The sequence below is a fragment of the Aphelocoma coerulescens genome, chromosome 2 (assembly GCF_041296385.1).
Source record: "Aphelocoma coerulescens isolate FSJ_1873_10779 chromosome 2, UR_Acoe_1.0, whole genome shotgun sequence".
Classification (NCBI taxonomy): domain Eukaryota; kingdom Metazoa; phylum Chordata; class Aves; order Passeriformes; family Corvidae; genus Aphelocoma; species Aphelocoma coerulescens.
Genome location: NC_091015.1, coordinates 103,786,908 through 103,807,696, shown reverse-complemented (window position 1 = coordinate 103,807,696; position 20,789 = coordinate 103,786,908). Strand labels below are relative to the sequence as shown.

Here is a 20,789-nt window from a genome sequence, read left to right as displayed (position 1 = left end):
TTTGCTGTAAGTCAAAGCTATATCCGGAAGACCAGCTGTGGAAAAGCAGCATATGGGAGGATTTGATGCTGCATTTTGGAAGTTCGGCAAGGTGCAGGGCCCCAGCGGCTGAGCAGGATGAAACACAGAAGCCAGGGACAGGAGGTGACTGCAAGACCAGGAGGAGGAAAGGCAGTCTGAGGAACTATCTTTAAGTAATAAGAGGTTAACCAGGCAACTGTAAAAGTCAAGGACACTGACACCTGCACATTTAAATCCAAATAAGATGATTGGTACAGAAAGTAAGACACACTGTGCTGGAGGGTCTTGCAGCAAGGTGCTTGAGAAGAATTGCTGCCAGTAAATGACTGGATAAATACCTTTAACAGACCTCTGCCTCATTTTGTAACTAAAGATGCTCTTGGATCCAAAAAGACATCCATCTATACAACAACTAATTCTGAGAAAGCAAAGGTCAAGGATGAGATATAACTAAAACATTCTATCACGACTTTAGGAACTAGTGAGAGATATATAAAAATCAATGCTACTTTGAGGAGAATACTACTTTAGCCCTAGTACTAGTAGTACTAGTAGTGCTTTGTACTTAAGTGCATATGCGAAGTAGCTCGGGGGGGGGGGGGGGGGAGGTTATTTTTGAGTGCTCTTTTTCACCTGTGATATACATAGGGTTGTTGTCACCTTATTCTGATAGCGAAACTGAGTGCTTTTAGCCAACCAACAGGTTTTTTTTCTGTTATCAGAATGCATTTATACTGGTACCTCAGACCAAGCAAGCCCTGAAACTATCTCGTCCCTTCTGCTCTTCCCAAAGAGCTGGAGTTTCTCTTTTTATCTGCTGCTAGACCCAAGCAACTGTTCAAGTATCTGTAACAGCACAGCTCTGCAAACCACCACTCCTGGAACTGTCTATGCTTCCAAAGCCACCCCCATCCTGAGGATGATCTTTACATCTATCTAGTTTACAAGCAAGCTTTCAGAAGTCTTCTAAAGATGGACAGCTCTATGTGTCTTGAAATACAGTGCCATTACACCCCGTGATAATGCTGGTTGAGACTTAAAAGGACAGTCAAGCCTTTAATCCTTTAAAATTACAAGATGAAAGAGAGGACTGAAGCAATATTTTAAAAAATGTCAAAGTGATTCACATGTCTAGTTCTCTCCTGAAATATTGAGAATGTAGGCTTTAAAGTTGCTTAACAACTTACTTTAAGGGACCCAAATCTCTGAATAATGATAAGTATGCTCCATTTATGTAAAAAAGAAGTGAGAGCATGCTCAGAACTGATTCTTGAAATCATTGAGATTAAAGGAATCAGAAGATAGAGGAACAGAATTGTTCAGATTTTTCCAGCATGTCACTACAGAGCAGCCTGTATGTGTTTCTATAATTAGATCTCTCACATCTGATAGAAATGCAAATTGTTTAGAAGCAAAAAGTGTTTGCTTTTTATATTTGCTGTATATACGTTTATTTATATTTGGAAAAAAATATAGAGCTACAGTTAGAATCAAGTCAGCCCATTGCTGAGTACTAAATAACAAGGGAGATGGATATTTCTGGAGAAAAAGAAAAGAAAAAATAGAAACATCCAAACCTACTTTAAAAAAAAAAGTTTCATATTCTTTTGTAAAACTTCTTTCTGTTGATTTACTGGTCCCTCCTTACAACAATCAAGATTACAGAACATACAGCCTTCCCTTGTGCCATCAAGCTCCTATGGCCTAGATCTCCTTTAAACTATTATATAGGACTCTTATCCTCCACTTCAACACTCCTATTTCTGCCTGATGTGGGAGAAAGTCTGGCTGGTCTTTTAGAGATTTTCCCTTTCAACACCCATGCAAGTATTTCTTTACTACACTAAATCACTAAATGCTGCACTGGACTAGTTACTAAGTAAATCCTTGCTGCAATGGAAGTGGAGTTTTTGACTTCCCTTTTGGTGGCTATTTGGCTTTATGCAGCAGCAAGGAATGAATCTGTCACTGAACCTTACAGTTTATATCACTGTAAATTAATTTTTAAAAACCCCACAAATATTTTAGCAGACTAATTCTATGTAGCTTATCACTAGCTCTTGACTGAGACCAGATGATAATAGGGAACTTCAGGATGCCAGCAGCATTGAGGCAGTTGTAGACCTTCTACAGAAGACAGCAACTCCCTACATCTCATTGTCTACAATCCACATAAAAACAAGGCTCAGGAGACAGCAGTTATTTATCAGTTACCCAACATATTGTACTTTTCTTTCTATGTCTCAAAGGAAATCTGTTCTTTCATATACAAAAGTAAAAAGTACATATACAGCTCTTTTCTCCCACACATTTCTAACCAATCTAAGTAGCTGGGTAGATCCTATCAGATTAGCATCCAGGCTACATCTCTAGATGCCATAAAGCGTTTGTCTATTCACTTCTTCAGCTTACCTTCACTGGATCAACAAAAATTTACTAGGCCTACAGGCCAGCTACTAGAAGATAATGACATCTTAACGTCATGTGAAAGCCACATGTGCTGAAAAGACATTTGCTTTTTATCTCTCACAGGAAATCAAAGATAATTAGGCAATCAACATTGCTATTTGAACAAAAGGAAAACAAAATAAAGCCCATAAATATCATCCACTCCCTGGAATTCTTAAATTCTAGTTTATGACAGAATAGTGAGTTTTAACAACTTTTATATTCAGCTGATTTCTATCATCAACAGGAATTTTAAAATAGATAAATTCCAAACTTTAACTCCGAATAAAAGAAGCCCTATTTCATATATACATAAATAAGCATGAGACAAGTCTGTGTTAGTCTTTTTTTTCCACCCATCTCTGCAATACAATTTAAAGCTTTTTGTCTGAGCTATTTTTAAATGTTTTACTTCATTGTTTCCACTTACTTCCATTAAGCAAAATTTTTCTTTACTCTGCTTAATCCATTTATTAAACACATGTTAAATTCAAAGGCTAGTAAAGGGATTAGGATGGTAGAAAAAAAGACTGACATGTTTCCTGTCTAAATTTCCACTTGTATCCCATTTTTATTTATAAATAACACTGATTGCCCATCATGATAGGTCTAAATAAGGTAGGATTTCTGCTTCTTAGGACAAGCAAGTAGGCAATGACTTTAGCTGTATTTCATTCCAAAAGGTACTCTGCTTTCTCAGGTGGAAGAGACATCTCTTTCCTTTGCAAGGTAACATGTCAGCTGCCAGATTTTATCCAGCGGTGCTGAACTCTTTTACCTCAGCTATACAGGCTGGGTCATGCCTGCCCTGAATCACATGAGGCCAAGGAACAAGACTTCACCCACAGGCGAGACCTCAGCTTGTGCAAAGGAGCAGAGGGAGAGCGGACAAGTTCTGCTTGTGAACACACCAGGCAGCAAGTCATGCCAAGGCTAAAGGAGTGGAGGGGCAGCATTTATTTCTGAAACAGGCACATCAAAAAATGGAAAGCCACCACTGGAAACCACAGTAGATGATGTATTCTTATGGATCTTTTGGAGAAACACACAGCTCCATTCTACCCATAGTTTACTGCATAGGCTTAATTTAGTCTGCATAAATTACCATCTGCAACATACCCCTAAACAGTTTTTTTTTTCCCTTGAGTTGCAGCTTTCCACATCTAGTTCATTCTGGGCAATGTTAGCTAGGAGAATATTTTCCCACCATGTTTATTAGCTGGCATTGTTTCAGAATCAGTGCTAGTTTGTTTTCCAAGTGCATCATGGCACCACAGCAGGATTTAAGAGCTGTATTGTCACACCCCAGACCAAGATTTTAAATGTGATTTAAAAACCTCATGTAGTACATCAGAATCATCATTATAGACACAAAAAGTTTTAAGGTCTTTTGCATCTTCTTTCTTTGCTTATGTAGGGCTCAACAGAATTAAAGATGCCACTTAGCAAATGGCAACAAATAGCTGCTCACAGTTCATCTTCTAGATGAAAAAAATCCAAAACAACAAAAAAATCCTAATGTAATTTTTAACAATGTCACTGACATATATGGAGTTGCATTCTATGGAAGAAAAGATCTATTAAGAAAAATGAAACAAAAGATCCACCATTTTTAAAGACAGATTATTGAGATGCTTTTTTAAGTATTCCATAACTTGCTAGTCTGAACTGCAGATACTTATTGCTAAGATCTCAGTGCTGACAGCCTAAAGTCAGCATTTGGAGATGAATCCTTGAATACCATATCCCAAATGTCACTGAGTAACTGACAGTATGCAGCAACTCAGAGGCAGGGCTTCACTAGAGAGTTTCAAAATTTAAAAATGCCACAAAAGATTTGCGAGTGTTTAACAGAGATGATTTCTGGTCTGAAATAATATAGCCGCTGTGCATGCACTGTTTTAAGTAGCAGATGAATAGATACATCTTCTCACTCTGAAGGACATGACTGGATTTCAGGAAGAACTGAGAAGTGTATTCCCTGTCTATTACCATAAACACATCAAAAATACACATCCACTCTTACAGGTCTCTGAATGTCACTTGTTTCACAGTGAAACCCTCTGACAACAGAGCTTTTCCTAAGCCTTCCCCTGAAGTACAGACTCCAGTCAAATAAATTTTCAGTTGATTTTCTGACACTTCATCTTTAATAGGTTAAAAATAGCACATAAGCCTAACACAAACAATATCCAACTGATTGAGAACTAGCACATTTGTTATTTGTTTTATTTAGGAAAAGAAAAAAAAAAGAAAACAAAAAAGTTTTTAAAATGGTCCTCCTCATCAGCTTGCTTAGTTTGGCTAACCTTCTAGGGGCTCCCACTGAAAACGTGGACCTCTCTTTTAATTCAGTAAGACCAAATGCAAATTTTACATTTTCAGATCTATAGACAAAGGATAAATTAATATGCCAAGAAAAAAAAATGGCCCAAACAAAGGGGTGGGAGGCAGGTGCTGATCTCAGCCAATGATGCACTTTATGCTTAATTAAAAAACCCAAACACCATACCAATAATATAAAAAGTGTGAGGAATAAGACAACTCTTAGTAGAAATTAAAACAATTTATTAAAACAGAAAAAATTGAAAAATTGCAAAAATTAGCAAAATATAAAAATTTGGAATCCTAGTGGCTCAGGAGGTATGCCCCAGGAGCGCAGGGATTCAGGAGCTTCAGGCTTAGGCAGCTCTGAACCTCAGGTAGAGAAAAAAAAAAAGGCTTGCAGTGCTAGGCTGGTCAAAAAGAAATATATATATTTCTAAAGGCCCCTGAAAAGGAGTAGGTTTCTCCAGCACTGAACTTAGCAAGCTGGAGGGGAAGGGGAAATGAGGAGTGGGCATGACTTTCTCTTGCACCTTTATAGCTTTTGCTCCGCCCCCAGTCCGCCCACAGCCCGCCCCCTTTGGTTTAAGGTGATTGGTGTTTTCCCTTTGACAGATTACCTCTGTCCACCAATCATTAACATTCAGGTTAGCTTACAGGGCTCCACAGCTTAATGGCTGTGGGGGCTGTGCTGTTTGTTGGAACTGGGGTTTTGAAATCTTCTTTAAAACCAAAGTACAAGTAAAAACATTAAAAAAATACATCCAACACATCTTAAAACACTTGTAAAAGTATACAGTAAACATAGGAAAGATAGCTCTTATGGTGTACAAGTGATAAATGTTTGAAAAGGGATTTTAACTGGGGAACTTTTAACTGGGGAATTTTACTGGGAAGGGCACAAATGAACAGCTTGGAACGAGTGAAAACCAAAGTAATAAAACTTGATTTGTGTACCTGGGCTGATGGGTTAATTTTAACATTCAATTTAACAATATTTAACTCAAAATTAATTAAAGCACTTAATATGCAAAGACCAAGCACTAATAGGGATTTTATGTATGACAAAAAGAAGAGTATTGTCCATAAAACAACCAGAGAAGTGCTTTTGCCCTGTGTGGCATTAGCCAGGTCTTTACCAGCACACCCAGTTGAGACTGCTAAAACTAAAGAAGTATCCAGGCTGTTCACAGCTGGCCATTGGGTAAATAATGGGACCAAGCAGAAGACTAGAAAGTATAGCTTGTAAGGAAGGGTTAAATGAGTTGGGACAGTTTGCCCTGGAAAGCCAAACTTGGTAATCATTCAGAGCCAGCAAGCATTTAAGTGGCAAATTAAAGCAGCTTAAGGTATCATTTTCTCCTCCATGTCTTCTAGCAGTAAAGTATGGGTTTCCATCACAGATTTAAGGCAGGAAAAGTTTCCTGTGTCCAACACTACAAGCTGGAATATATGACTGGGAAAGGATTTGAATCTTCATCATAGGAGGTTTTTAAGAATAGGTTAGACAAATGCTTCTAAGAAGTGACAGTTACAATCGATCCATTTATATTTGGATGGATATATGGAAAACACAGCCTCTCAAAGTCCTTTCAGTTCTCTCTAATTTGCCTGTCAAGGAATTGCAGAGTTTACATCACGAGCATAACTTGAATGTCCCACATTTTTCCCACACTGCAGCCAGTTTAATGGCAAAGTGTATGCAGCTCTCAAACAAATATTACCCAGGCAAACTGGGATAAGAGACAATGAAAGCAGAACTAAGATGTGCCAACCAAAGGAGCAGGCAGCAGCATTGTTTCACCATCCAGTTTACAGCCCACAGCAAATCAGCTTATGCACCCGATGGTAACAAAAAGGTGAAGAAAAACATTTCATATCTGCAAAGATACACCAGGGTATTAAAAAGCTCCTCTCTTCACTGCATCCCAGCTGCCTGCTAACAGCACTACAGGCAGATACAGAGAAATGCTGCTGCAATGCTACAGGACTCCAGTAATTGCTCCGAGTACAGGCCAGGACTGAAACCTGTGAAAACCATGAAGCTCAGTTTGCCAGTGACTGACCTTCAAACCTTGACAGATTTGGCAATGAACAAAAGTCTCTCAGGCACAACCATCAACAGAAAGAAGAGACAGCAGGAATAAGAGCAGCCAGGAATTGAAGAAATTTTACAGGAAGAGTGTGACAAGGATTCTTTATATTTGAAAAACCAACATGTAAAAAAATTCCATATGCTGACATAATATTATACACATTCCTGAGCAAGGCTGTAGGTGTAATAAAATAGTTTTGTTAATCACCGTATGTAGTTTCCTTTCCCCAACCATTACAGCTACCAAAAAGCTGTGTGGCTTCTGATGAGATCAGGGCAGATGAAGCTCTACTTTAGGTTGAATTGGGTCAACGCAAATGAATTGATGATGACTCATTTCAGAGCACACAGCTTAGCAAAGTAAAAAGCTGGCAGAATTTATTCTCCCATCTGAGATAGTGTTATTATTATTATTATTACTAGGAGTTAGAAGTCTCCTTCACTTGTACTTTACTGAAAGCATGCAATCTTTCTTGTGACTCTGCTGTCCCAGTTTCCAGGTATTGTCATCTTGCTGCATGGGGTGATGCTTGGAATCATTTCAAAGCTGAAATCCAGGGAAGCAAAAATCCTGTGTTTGAAAACTGAGTGATAGGAGGACTCCAGAACCGTTTTCCACTGTTTATGATGGCTTCTGCAGAAAATAGCTGAGGCATACTCAGTTTGCTGCTAATTAAAAAAGCTGGCTATCTTTTCAGAGACACACAGAGCCAGTGTTGGATATAGTTTTCTTCACTGGTATAAAGATGCATGCATGCTTTCATACTGGTTTTGCTTTATGTATTATGTAATAGACAACAATGAATTTGACTTCTTAAACTGCAAAATCCTGCTGATGTACACTAATTGCATTGTTTTGTCAGTAACATGAAAAATTGTACTGCTTTAGTAAACATTCTCTAGATGTACTTTATCGTGCATTGGATTCATAGGAGCACTAAACCTACAGTGACTTTTACACTGATAATGTGTATGGAACTAAAAAAGTCACTGCATCAATCTGCACACTGATACCACAGTATGGTAGAATCATAGAATTTTGGGGTTGGAAGGGGCCTTAAAATCATATAGTTCCAACCCCTCTGCTGTGGGCAGGAACACCTTTCACCAGTTTAGAGCCCCATCCAATCTGGCCTTGGATACTTCCAGAGATGGGGCATCTGCAACCTCTGTGAGCAACCTGTTCCAGTGCCTCACCACACTCACAGTAAAGATTCTTTTTCTTGATATCTATTCTAAACCCACTCTCTTCCAGTCTGAAGACATTCCACCTTGTCCTGTCACTGCACACTCTTATAAAAAGTCCTTCTCCAGCTCTCTTATAAGCCCACTTTAAGCACTGGAAGACCACAATTAGGTCAGCTTGAAGCCTTCTCTTTTCCAGGCTAAACAAATTCAATTCTCTGTCTTTCCTTATAGGAGAGGTGCTCCATCCCTCTAATCAACTTGATGCCCTTCCTCTGGACTCACTCCAACAGGTCCATGTCCTTCCTGTGCTGGGGCCCCCAGAGCTGGATGCAGCACTGCAGGAGGGGTCTCACCAGAGCAGAGCAGAGGGACCGAATCCCCTCCCTCACCCTGCTGCCCACGCTGCTTTGGATGCAGCCCAGGACACATTTGGCTTTCTGGGCTGCAAGTGCACATTGCCAACTCATGTCCTGCTTTTCATCCACCAGCAGCCCCAAGTCATTCCCAGCAGGGTAATAAAGCTTCATAAACAGGTAGGGGAGAGCAGACAAGAGCTTTAAAATTTCACATTGGAGTCTCTCACTTGGGTACCAGCACGAGAACTGAATATGGTGGCTCTGCCCCAAGTTGGCCCTTAGCAAATGCCCAAGGGAGCAAGACAAGAAGGTGCATTTCAGGCTGTCCCATTAACAGCCTGGCTTCCTACAGAAACCTGCTCTTATCTGTGATTCAGTCCTTGTGGGTTAACAAATGGGAAAGAGGAAGCACACGTACATGTCTCATTCTTACTATAACGAAGATGGTAATTTCCAACAGCCAGGGGAAATCTTAAATCAGTACAAGCAAATAGATCAAAACTCACCCTCCAGTTTCTAAACTAATTGCAATGCAAAACTGCCATAACATCCTAAGTACAATCAATCATAAGCAGGCAGGCTGCAATTAGATACATGGATACTAATCAGAATCAGCTACATTTCTTACATCAGCCTTAGCTATGCAGAAGAAAGAAAGTGCAAAACCTTAAGGATTCCTTATCCTTTCCTAGGTCACTGTTTCCTCTCTAACATTTTAAGAAATAGAGAAACCCAGCAGTTCAGATTTTTCCTCCTATCACCAGCAGTGACCTTATTCAACTATCACATCAATGATTCTTTTATGTATCTCTGTCCCTACAGTGTCCTGATAATAAAGTAAAAACATCACTAACTATAGAAGCTAGGGAAAACCACTGTGCCATGTTTTATATACTTACAGCACTGTTATTTGTAAGCTACCACTGACTTTTGAAGCTCAGTCTTGGACTGTGCTGCTCACCTGGGGCTACCACAGGCCCCTTGAAAGAGAACTCATTGCTCAGAATATCCTATGAGCACTTACAGACTATGTTAGGGCCCATGACAGTACAGGAGCTCTCTTTGCACTGTGATGAAGGGCTTCTTTCCTTCAAGTTTCACTCCTTCTGATTTACACCACAATAAGGTAGTAGTAATACAAGTGAAGTGAGTTACACAACATGGAGAGACTGTACCTGACCTTACAGGTCCCAATACATATTTAAACCATTCCATGCAATTCTGAGAACAAGGCAGAGAGACAACAACTACTCTTTGTTCTGTCCTACTTGATTCAGCACCCAGCCCTACCATATTCCATTTCCTTGAATTCTCTTTCTGTAAACTCAACATGAGTTCAGACTGAAAGCCATTAAGTTCTTCTGCGTTTCCTCCATAAGTTCATTATTACAGCATCTACATGCACAATACATTTTAATAAATTCATTTTCACAGCATACATACAGCAAGAAAAACTTATTAAAAAAGCCTAGCAAAAAAAATTAAAAAAAAACTAAACCAAAAACCACCACACACTTACTAATTTTGGATACTCAGTCTGAAAGTGCTGAAAACTGCTTTTCAGAAGACTTGTTTCATGGTGCTCTTCCACGTTCAAAACCCAGCTACTATTAACTCCAGCTGCAGCTGCGAGTACTCAGTGCTTCTGCAAATCAAACAGCGAGGTCGCAAGTCAGCAACCCAGAAAATGAGAGCCACCTGTGAAAAGCTCTGTTCCCTTGCCGTGACTGGCACGACAATAGCAGAAATGCTTCTTCACAGCTGTTCAGCTGTGCCTAAGGCTAGGAAAGATAGCTGTTTGTTTTGTGAAGGGGTTTTTTATTATTTTATTTTTAAAGAAAATAGTAAACTATTTGCAAACTCAGGTTGAATTCAGTTAATAAAGAGCTTGACAAGTGGGAAAGCTCTACAGATGTTTTCGCTCTGAAAACCCACCTGAGGGGTGGAGAAAGACCTGGCCTAGCCAGCCCTACTGTTGTGTGGGCATCAGCACTGCAGAGACTTTGGCTGGCTCTCTTTCTGTCGCCTGCCATCTGACCTTCCTTTCAACAAGGAAGCAGGTTTCTAGAGGTAATTCAAGCTCGTGGAAGTAATTAATATTTCCTGCCTGTGAACAGCTTCTCGTTTCATTGCAGAATAGCGGTAGTCTGAACTGGGGGACCCCAGGAGCAGGAGCTTGGATAGCTCTGCTGGCCACGTGCCTGCAGCATCTAGGACCTGCTGTACCCAGCAGGATCTGTGCCAGCTTCCAGGTGTGTGGTTTTGCTTCAACACAAACATTGCACTTGGACCACCTGAAAGTTGTGAGTTTCAAGAATTCAAGAGCCACAAAAGCTTGTGTTCAGGGTAAAACAGTGACAAAATTAGTCTTTTCCAGATAGCTGCTCACTGAGGGAGCTCCTGTGATGATTCTTTCTCTCTTCCAGGAGAAAAAAACAGTTGGATGTAATGCCTGTAGAGGTTTTTAGACCTTTCTACAATTCACCCACAGTTTTTTTCTGGGTGATGTTCTTCATTTCACGATTGCCTTCGAGATACATCCGTGCTTTGATTTTCATTTTCATGCATCATTTTTGCCAAGCCTCAAGTCTTACAGCAAGTAGCTATCCTCACAACCAGGCCATAGGAATAATTCAAATTGTTCCCTAAGGAAAACAGTTTAGTGTTTATTCTTTCAGAATTATGGTTGTGGAGGAACATGACTTACTCTTCCATTATATATAACCTCTCTGCTACTCACTGTATTTATGTCTCAGCTATAAATTTCTCATGCCTGTCATTAAGTGCTGGCCAGTACCTCTGGCCGCACACAATAATGAGACACAGTGGTAAAACTGAGCTTGCTTCTGGCAGCATGCTGAAAGCAAAATTTTCAGAGGAATTCTTTTCCACTCAAGTAGCTGTTTGAAGCTTATAAAACGACATAATGTTGTGTTATCTTTCTCCCTTCTATTTACAATCTCTTTATTAATTCCCTTTTTATTTGTGGTTAGATATAACAAAATTTGTAAATACTGGTTGCATAAACCACTCAGACTAATGAATAGCAAAACATTATTTAATGCTAGGAGGCTTCTGTCCTCTACATTAATCGCTTTCATAAAGGACATATTTATTATTTTTCATGTTGCTTTTACTGGAATACAGTGAGGTTTTTTTCAGTTATAAATAAAAGGTTTTCAGTTTGCTTTATTCAGCTCTTTTTATGACTTTTTTTACTTTTGTAATAGTTTTCTGACATCTGTCTTGGCAAGTTGTCTTTGATGATTTTATTGCCTTATCTTGGTCACCTTGTCTCAATCCATATTGCTAGGTAGGTGCTGAACCAGTCACCTGCGCATTTGAATCTGTCACTTGTTCTTTGCTGCTAGACACCAGTCTTGAACATGTGTCTTCTTGTGCCCTTCACACCTTACCTCTGGTTTTAGATGGCAGCTGCATCCTTGGTTAGCAAGAATATTAGAAGTCCCAGGAATCTGGCTATCTGCACAGTAGTATTTAGTTAGCTACCACTGGCTTGAGGCTTGCAGTTATATTTTCAGCTGCTGCTGGCTCCAAATCTTCATTTGCTATAAACAGGATAGTCCATACATGGTGTGACATGAGCTGTACTGGAAGGCTGCCTTTGCCTTCTGCTGGTGTTTTTCTCTAGTCTAGCAATTCTTTCTACACACTTTGTTATTCTGATTTGCTCCCACTTACCTATCCCTCTCCATCTGGAGATGCGGGGATATGGGTAGGGAGGGAAAAACAATAAAATCCAAAGCCCAGGTTTTTGGCAGTCCTGACAATTATTTCTGCCTTATCACTGTGGAAGCTGTGCTGTGAAGAGGATTAGATCTGTTCAAGCTCGTGACAAGAAAACTGAGGCCCATTAACTGTAATAACACTTGACACTTTCTGTTGTTCATTATGCTATCAGGTTACAATCAAGAACTTCCTCAGCCAAACATTTTAGTGTCATCTGCGTTTGTATCTAACCCCCCTGAGGCCTCATACAACAGAACTGTCATTGGCACTATTGCGGCACTAGGAAGAAAGCAAAATGTCCTTCAAAGTTACATATATCAGCCAAAAGGCATCCTGAAGGTCAAAAAGTTGTTTTCTTTGTAAATTGGTGTCTGAAAATGTCCTGAAGGGAAATATCTAATACTGAGGGTCTTGCCCGTGTGACTGCTGGCTTTTTAAAAATTTTCAATTAGGAATAATTTAATATTCAGTGAAAAATCAGTGAGTCACTAGCTATGTATTTACCTATGTTTCTGTAAAAGTTATTATATTGCTCATTCCATCTGATGATCACATGGTCTTATTTTAAAGTTTCTACTTCCCCAGGCTATCAATTTGGTTTGATCTCTTCTTCCAAAGACACTGCTGTTGTAATATTTTGCAGGGATGATCTCCAAATTATATTTTCAAGCAAATCACTTCAAGCCTTTGCCTAATGTGTCCAGGTTTTTTATAAAGGACACCTAAATTACAGCATGAGGTCATAAATTTTTCTATATACAGCAGACATACATCATTATTAAAGTCATAGGCCTGGGTATGCCTCTAATACTGACATTGGACTATTACCCTACTCTCCACAAATTCTAGCAGATATTTATCTCGTAACTCTGATGTCCAGGTCTTTATCTGTAGAATTACTTTTTCTGCTTTGTTCCGCCCCAAGGAGCAAGAAGCTTGTACATGGTGAATTCATTTGCCATGTAACATACACTTCACGTTTGCTTCTGCTAGTAAGGGAATCACTGCTTAATCCAGACACTGCACAAGCAGAGTTACAGAGATGTCATACAAGGTCTGGCCTGCTGAACAATAGGATTACCAGCAAGCAAATTGTTTTCCTATCGCATTTGCACATATTAGCCACATTGGATAGAGCAAATAGCATTGCAAAGCAAAAACAAGTTATCCAAAATAGTTGAGTGGCTTGCATGACAGTAATTGCTTCAAAGATGAGTTATTTTTGTCAAGGTAAAAAGAAATGCTTATAAAACTATTTTAATGACTGTAACTTGACCTCAAAATTTGCATCTGCAATAATGTAAATACAATTATTTATTGACTTCTAAACCCTCATTTGCATGACATGTATATTCATGTATTTTCTAAAAGATGCTGAAATGATAAGGAGGAAAACAACAGGCAGCATAGCAGTGTTTTGCACTCCAAGAACGTAAACATCACATTATCCTAGAAGATAAACATTTGCAAATAAACACTTGCTTTCCTTTGGAGAAAAACAAAAAATGAACAAAAAAATCCCAAACCAAAATCACAACATAAAAACTCCCACGTCTGCCTTGGTAAGCTTGGTTTGTCTGTCCCTCCCACCAGCAGCTGGTTAAGAGCAGAGCCATCCTGCTCAGGTCAATAACCTTTACTAGGCAGTGGCCATGACAAATGTAGCTTGTCTTTGGTTCATTTCCAGCTGGAAGGTGACAATGTTCCACAAGTGAACCAAGTGAAATCTTATTACAGTTTCAATCTCCTTAGTAGAAAAATTTTAGAAAGCCAAAGTTAGGTTGAGTGAACCTGTGTATTAAAACATTTTTCCATGCATGAAGAAGCAATGAAACCATGTCATTTTAAGGTGGGGTGGGGCTCAGGGTGCATTATCTTCTCAATCCTCTTGAGCTGTGGTTTCTGGTGGAAGGACAGCTGGGCAAATGGCTCTGTGTACTTTACCAGGCTGCCCCATCTGCGCAAATGCAGTGCCAGTGCTCGAGCCCAAAGCAAACACCTTCCTTAGCTGACGCACAGCCTGAGAGCATGTTACTGTAACACGGGTCCTTTCTAGGAGGTGGGAGTTGCTTCTTAAATGAAAAGCTGTGTTATTCTGTCACTCGTTTTTCCCCAGTACCTAGAGTTAGCTGCATTTTTCAGCACTTTTCATGGCCACTGAAAACAGTCAATCAAAAACCAGAAGGCTTTTTATCAAATGGAGAATTCATGGAATAAGTTGAAAAAGCAATATTTAAAAATCCAAACTCCGACCCCCCCAAAAAACCCCAAGTACAAAACCAAAACGCATAAAGTAAACATTTTTAAATATCAGTAGCTGTTATTGTATTGGAAGCATGGAAACTTTGAATGTGAAGATACTCTTCCAGTATTATTTTTTTGGATGGTATATTCAAATTCATCCAGCTGAGCTGCATTGTCTGTCTCCTAGGCAGGGGAAGGGGAAGATTAGCCTGAAAGCTACAGGGACTGCTACATCTCAGGTAGAATCTATATCAAGCATTCAAAATTTGAATAATTTTATGTTACTCAAGAAGCGATGACAGATGCAATTTTCTGACTAAATATTTAAATTATTTTATTTTCATAACAGGCATTGGAAGTGTTAGTACAACATATTGATTGTAGAGTTACATTCTGGAAAGAAGTAACAGCTTGACACTGATGCCCTCAATCATTGGAAATCATCAAGATAATTGAGAGAGACAACTTCTCGGTCTGCTTCAAATTTATTATTCTCACAGCAGCAAACATAGGCTGATCCTTGCTTCACAGCCCAGTTTTGGCCAACTTTCTGAGTGACTTTCTGAGTTGCAGCAAACTGTTCCCAGCCTCCTCTGCCTGTAGGGAATTTTTTCTGCCATTTGTGTCACTAGAACATTGTTCCCTACTCTTTCCCACTGCCTCCCCAATGCTCTTGATGCTCCGCAGGCTCCTTGCGTCCGGCTGCCACCTTCCCTCTGGGCAGATCTCTGTTCACCTACCCCAGCAGGAGCAACCTCCCATTTTCCATCCAAGTCCCACCCAAACAAGTCCTTCCAATTACAGGAAGGAGATAAAAAATAAACAAAAAACCTAAAATAATCCTCCCAGCACTCGAAACTGAAGATGCCATCAGCCATGCCTCTCAATCAGGTTTTATCCCGCCCGTGTCTTACAAACTACTTTTTTTAGTCTGTCAGTACAAATGAGATAGTTGTTTTTCTTTACTGAACCTTTCACCTCATCCACCCAATCCAGAAATTCAACTTTTACTTATCTCTTCATATCTTCTTCTCCAACTCTTGAATTTCTATTTCTGGTTCTTCCTTACCCTACAAATTGTTCTACTCAGTATTACTCTAAACTCAGTCTTCTTTTTAAACAAACTCTTGATTATGCTTGGCAATTCCTTTATTTCTTTCTGTATGTAAGATTCTTTTTGTCACAATTTCTGCAGGAAGTGAGACTGACTAATAAATAATGAAATTTCAGTGATGTAAAAAAAAAGTTCTTCCAGAAAATTACATGTTTTATGTGTATGGGGGGAAATTGTTCCCTGTAAAACTGGATTTTTTTATTTTTTGCTTCAAATCCAGAAGGGTAAAAAAAGTGTATGGTAGAGTTTCTGCTTCCACCCTCCTCTCATCAAGTATGTTATTACATTTTTATATTATTTTGTCTAGCTCCTGTTTATCACTCCCCAACTAATTCAATACTGAGTTAATGCATCAAGTCTTGTGTTCCCTCTGTCAGCAACAGTGGCTTTCTATCCCCACTCGTCATCTTTCCTACAAAACTCCTTGTATGTCCACACATTGTGTTACAAAAGAAATCTATGCACAAAAATACCCTCTTTCAAGCACTTCCTTTGAATCTATCCCAACAGGACACTTACAAACCCTTATGCACCTGTCAACCTGTTTAACTTGTTTTCTTACACGAACTGCTTGTGCTTTTCTACCAGACCAGCTGCCTGCCACTGCTATCATACATCTTGTACCAAGAGAGGAGGATTTATGGAATAGGAACACCTCTTTGGTTACTGAAGTTACATCACATGAAAACGCACTCCTTTAGGAGGCCTCTTGATACGATAAAAATAGAAAAGGAGAAAAAACAAACAAAAACCCACCACCAACAACAAAAAATATTTTGGACAGCAGGTTCTAAACGGTGTAGTAATTAGAAGCATATTTGAGCCTGCCTCTTTATGTCAAGTTGTGTTTCATTAAGTCTCAATTCTGATATGGTTGCTCACAACAAATACATTTCTAAAGGAAACTAATATCCTTTAAAGTTGAATGGAAAGAAAAAGACAATCAAAACAGAAACTGTTTCCACGTTTTTATTAAAATGAGAGTTGTTGCGAATGTCAAATTGGACAAAGAACTACAAAGAAAATAAGAGGTAAAAAGCAGTTATAGAAGAGATTATGCTCAAATACAAATTATATGTAGACACTTTCATATAATTTACAAAGTTTGTGATAGGGTGCACCTATTTTCTTAATATTCTTAAAAATTAGAACATGTACTGTATGGAATTAAGGTGAGCTCAACATTTACTATTTTTTGTGCCATTTCAAGTAATTAAAAATACATTTTTTAACTAATAGTCCCATTTAATTAGAAAACTAAAAATGAATGTCCAAAGTAGAACTGAGGCAAATCCCTCATACCATCTTCAATATCTTTGTGAAGGCTACCAACAAGTACTTTGTGAGTGATCAAAGGCATTTCACCCTCAAATATCTCCCCTGTGCTGTTCTCCCTGCAAAAAGCAATACAAAGGATGTGTATGTGGTGGATACTCATCTTTCTGAGTTCACTGCCAGAAAACAAAGATGAAACTAGCCCACAATCACTTCCCATGTTGCTTTGCTTCTGCAGCTTAATCACGTGCAAATTTCATCTTAAGTTTGAGAAAAACAGGCCTTGCACCTTGAAGTTATTTGTTAGAATTTTGATAAAGAAGTCTCATGCATTGATTTCTCAGAGCCCTGTAGAATTGTTTCTGCTGGCAAGACATCTTGGAAGCATACCCTATTTTTTGTGCCACTTGTAAGAACAGCATTATTTTAGAAATATTATCTTGCCATATTCCTCAAACATTTCTCAAACACTATGACATGATGCAATTAGCCTGTAATATAGCTAGATGTAATTAGACAATGAGGGAAGATACCATTCTCTTCTTTTTGGCACTATATCTGTAATACTCCTCTATCTAGCTCTGGCTCTCCAGCAAAAGTCCAGCTGCCAGGTTGGTCAGCAGCCTGGAGCACACAGCCCAGTACAGAGAGGTTGAGGGAGCTGGGCTGGTTGAGCTTGGCTGAGCGACAACAGAACAGTACTTCAAAATGGGCTACAGAGATGATGGTCCTGGCAAATAACATAACGTAACAGTGGGCAATAACATAGCTATGAACTGCAGCCTGGAAAATTTGTCAGGACATCAGGAATAACATTTTCGCTAGAGCAGCACTGGGTCGGGTGGCCCTGTGAAGCTGCAGTCTGCACCCTGGAGATGTCTGAGGTTTGTCCAACTGAGCCACGACAGACCCTCTGTAGCATGGGCAGGAATGCAACTTGGAGCAGGAGGTTAGACTGGATGACTTTTTCATCTAATGGCAGAAGGTAGGAAGGCACTCAAGAGACTATTTAAATCCAGAAGAGGTGCTTATAGAGCTTGACTAACAATTACACTTGAAATATAATGTTCCTTACTTTTGACCATCCCTAAATATATACTTCAAAATGTGAGCACTATTTAACTTTAATAACTCTGTTTAAAATTAAAATGGAATAAATTTTTTCTTGACTGAAACTGGAGTTAGACACCTCCTCACACTGATCTTCATTCAGAAAGAATTAAAAAAATATGTATAGCTTTCAACGGTAGTACTTTCTGTAAAGACTGATTCAGAGATTTACATAAGTGGGTCTACTCACACAAAGTCAGTTATCATTTGTGTCTTCTACCTTCAATTACTTTAATGTTCATTCTTCTTTTTAAAGATAGGTGCATGTGTGTGAAGGAGACAAGAATTGTATTTCATTCCAGGTGCATCATGGCTTTGCCATCTATATGCTACTCAGATTTTAAAACAAACCAAAATGACAGAACAACCAACTGGCATAAATCCAAATACTATATCTTTGCTGTTTATAAAAAAAGCTAGAAAAAATTAAGGAGCATGTGCACTGCCCCTGGATAAGCAAGAAAAGGTCCATTGTTTACACATTTATTATGAATGTGCTATCCCCTCAAACAAATCAAAGCATAAATACACAACAAAAGCCTTCATGCCAGCAGTATTAAAAGTTGAAGAAAGTATATTTCAGAACTGTCTCTGGCTAATACCTATCATCTCCCCCACTCTTCCTGAACTTCCTGCTTCTTTTTCAACCCACAGAGCCTCTGTAAGAATTCCTTCAAGGCCCAGGCTATCCAGGGGGTTTCACATTGCAGTGCATCTGAAAGAGTGTTAATAATACACATAAAAATACTTTTTTGAGGGGGAGAAGGAAAGAATCTGCTCAGCTAGGGAGATCCAGAAAGGTCACCATTTCAAAGGATCTGAAGGCATCATTTCCATACCTTATAGACACTTTTTTATAATTTCTGTACTTTTTTTTTTCTTTCCAGTACCATGGCATTTGAGATCCAGAAAACAAATTTTGAGGGAGATGACTGTTGTATAAGAAGCACAATAAAACTTAACAAAAAGTGATGCTAGGAGAGGGAGCTGATCCTGTGTGTACCAGGCGACTCGCAACTGAGTAAGTAGTCACAAGCTGTCAGTAATGATGATGTAATAGAATCTTCCTGTCTTACTGAGCTTCATTACCAGGGATACAGAAAATATATCAATTCAATTTTTGGGTTTTGTTTTGGTTTTTTTTTAACTATTATTTGACTAGTAATGTGCTTGCTCTGCTTCACTGCTGCAATAACAGAAAGTTCTAAAAGCATGTGGCACTGAAGCTGACAGACATAATGATGGAATCTGATGCAGAGCAGTTTAGCTGGACACTGCCAATGAACAAACAAGGAAAAAAATTCAGAGCTATATTTGCAAATACTCACACAATTGCATGTAAATGGCTCCTTCTCCATATGTTTTTATAATTTATTTTTCAAATATTGTAATTTTAATCAAAATTATTCCAAGGGAAAGCTTGATGTTCCTTATCAGGCAGCAACCTTTCAATACTTCTGGTAGTATGAACTAATCAGAACTTTAAAAAAAATTTATATATAATATATTACTACTATGTTATATATATAACTATTCTAAATATCTTTTGTAATGATCTGGAGCCTTATCTCCCCAAGATACACCTTTGTCAATGACAAACAAGGATCAGCTCTTCTGTGTGTGCATATGTATACATATTTTAGCAAAAACAATGAGAACAATTTATATTGTATCTTGTCCTGGGTTGAGGTGTATTCTATTACCATCCTCATGAGCTGTGGAAATCAGGTGGGGCAGTGTTTCCTTGCCTCCTCCCCCCAGACTATCTTGCTGTTAATGGCCCATCATTGTCCTGCTGCATGACTCAGAGATAACTCCCTCCGGACCATCTTCTGTTAACGAGCCTAATCAACACTTGGCCTCATGACTCATTACCCTATTGTGAGATGCTCCACCCAGAGGGAGGAACCAAGCATCCCATCGTGGATATAATCTGGGACTCTGAGCACCAAAGACAACCCTTTCCACTGGATTTCCAGAGGACAGGAGCTACACAGCCACCACTGGACTTTCTGAGGAAGAGCAGACCTTTTTTTCTACAGGATCACTGCTTCAGAGGACTGCAGCCACCATTCTACCAGACTGCTACCACCAGCCTGCCTAACAGGGACTCAGGTTGTATCTTGACTCTGTCAGTTTGAACCAGTGTTCTCTTTTAGTCTTTCTTTTTCCCTTTTCTTTAATTTTCCCCATTAAATTGTTATTCTGACTTGGTGCCTCCCACTGGTTTGTTTTCAAACTACCACATATCTATTGCTTCAGAAATGCAAAATGAGACATCCACTTGGATCAATGCAGGGCCTGGAGTATAATCCACTTAATGCTACATTTTATCACTGTGTAATTTTTTTTCCCCAAATTAATCTGATGGGCAATTCCAGCACAGAGCAGGAATGCAGTAAATTTTCCCACCTCCATCTTATATAATGGAGCAAATCATTACCCACTGTAAGTGAGTTTTAATTGTCACAGTGGAAGAAGACAATTACAGGTCAATCTGTCAATGGAGTAATTTGAGGAACTAAAACTAGTTGACCTTTCTGGTACGTTTTTCCAGGACCAGGATTGCTCTCCTGCTGAGCAGCAGCAGATGGCCAAAGCTGAGTGGTTTTGCTTCCTTGTGAAAATTAATTTGTTTTTCGGGGTTATTACATATGTAAAGAAAGAAGATGGAACCAAACCCTGACTTAAGAAGACCCGACCGGCACCCAAGCACTTCTGTAAAAGGGGCAAGCAAAGTGTCTGGGCTTCACTGAGGTCACCTGCAGCTACTCCAAGGTCACCTGCAGCTACTCCAAGGTCACCTGCAGCTGCTTGAACTCCAGATTTAGCCTGGAGCATCCGTGCCAAGGGAGGTACAGAA

At 39.2% G+C, this 20,789-nt stretch overlaps 1 protein-coding gene across 5 annotated transcripts in view; it reads right to left on the bottom strand.

Annotated features, from left to right (window-relative positions):
* The window catches only part of GABBR2 (gamma-aminobutyric acid type B receptor subunit 2), a 469,815-nt gene that overhangs the window by 401,879 nt on the left and 47,147 nt on the right, over positions 1-20,789 (bottom strand). For 4 of the 5 annotated variants that reach the window (XM_069004224.1, XM_069004225.1, XM_069004223.1 and 1 more), the window contains exon 1: positions 9,953-10,058. The exons of the other annotated variant lie outside the window; for it this stretch is intronic. The gene's annotated coding sequence lies outside the window, so the exon portion shown is untranslated. Of the gene's footprint in view, positions 1-9,952; positions 10,059-20,789 lie in introns of those variants that run through there. 5 annotated transcript variants of the gene reach the window in all.